Raw genomic sequence first — 1,943 nt, forward strand, 5'->3', positions numbered from 1 at the left:
TCAGCAAAAGAGACCGATAGAATAAGTACTAGGCTTACAAAGAATAAGTCCTGGGGTTGATTTGCTTGACTAAAGGCGGTGCTCCAGCATGGCCACAGTCAAATGACTGAAACAAGTAAAAGAGTAACAATATGATACGTAAGATAGTATAGTCCAAGATACATTATGTCTGAATAAAAGATGGAATGGTCACAACTGGATCATCTTTGATCATAGTTCTCCTGAATCAAGTCTGACCTGGGGCTAAATGACAAGAACAGCCAGTAATACTATCTATAATATTATACATTAGATACTGTAGTCCTAGGTACACTATGTCTGAATAAAAGATGGGATGATCACAACTGGAATATTTATGATCATAGGTCTGTCTGGATCAGGACTGACCTGGGGCTAAAAAAACAACAATTATAGCGACAAATACTAACTACTATATTATACATTAGATGATGTAGTCCTAGGTACACAAGGTCTGAACAAAAGACAGGGTGATCATGAATGGAATATATTTTGAAGCTAGGTCATCCGGATCACAATAGGGCAATGGCAAAAGGCTACAACAAGCACCACAAACACAACCATGGCCACCACCACCAACAACAACTACAGATAAACCAACGTGACATTTCCTCTGTCAATACATCATAGAAATACAGCGGAAAAACTCCTGTTATTTGCCATTTCATGTTTCCGCTACAATTCCACATCTTCCACTGCTATATAAGGTGAATAAATGGTATTTAAATTTCACAGGAATTGTTCTTAAGCTGATTTTGACAAGAACACACAAAAACCATCCATATGGAATTATTACCAGGCAACAAACCACATACATACTGAAATGTCTTGGGATATCTCAGTACCAAACAGCTTTTGTACAACATTTTTCAAGAAGAAGTACTTTTTATGGCATTTTCACCAATATTCCTTCAAATTTTTCATTCTAATTCTTAAATATCTGATGAAAATGGTAAAAAAAAGTTCCAGCATTTTATTTCTTCTTTTTCATTTTCTTTTTTTATTTTCTTTGCAGTTGCTGATTTCTGATGAGCGAAGAAGGCAGAAGATGAGAAAATAAGGGAAAGCGAATTTTTTTTTTTTACGTTTCCCCAGTTTTGCATGAAAATAAGAATATATCTAACAAAGAATAGAATTTCTGAAAAACAGACATCACACATATGTAGATGTGTATATGCAAACACACACACACACACACGCACAAACACACACACAAGTATATATTTACAGATGAAAACATGAAATATAGATATCGTTTCATATACATATACATACATGTGAGTGTGTATGAATGTCTATATATTTTCAGAAATATTTATTAATATATTCATATATACACACACAAACACATGCACATATGTATAAGTGAAGTTATAAATATGTGTGTCTCAGTATATATAAAAATATACAGACATATGTACATACACACAGACATATAACTGACCATACATACATACACACACACACATTTATATACGTATATATATATGTATGTGTGCATATATGTATGTATATATGTGTTTGTGTGTATATATGTATGTGTGTGTGTGTGTATATATAGAGATATATATGTACATATATACACATGTCTACATATACGTTATATACATGTGTGTATGTATGTGTGTGTACATATATGTGGATATATAATGACACATGTATACACAAGAATTTTAATATATGTATGTACTGTAAAACAAAATCATACAATAAAAGAAAACAACAAACCAAAAAAGACATCAAAAACAACCCCAAACATCCGCAAAAAAATTAAGAATGCAATATAGAAAATCAATTAATCTCCAATTCAAATGCTTATATGTTTATAAGGCAATGTTAATACACACATATATATGGGTGTGTATATATATATGTGTGTATATATATATATATATATATATATATATATATATATATATATATAT

This window comes from Octopus bimaculoides, chromosome 29 (genome assembly GCF_001194135.2).
Source record: "Octopus bimaculoides isolate UCB-OBI-ISO-001 chromosome 29, ASM119413v2, whole genome shotgun sequence".
In the NCBI taxonomy this organism is placed as follows: domain Eukaryota; kingdom Metazoa; phylum Mollusca; class Cephalopoda; order Octopoda; family Octopodidae; genus Octopus; species Octopus bimaculoides.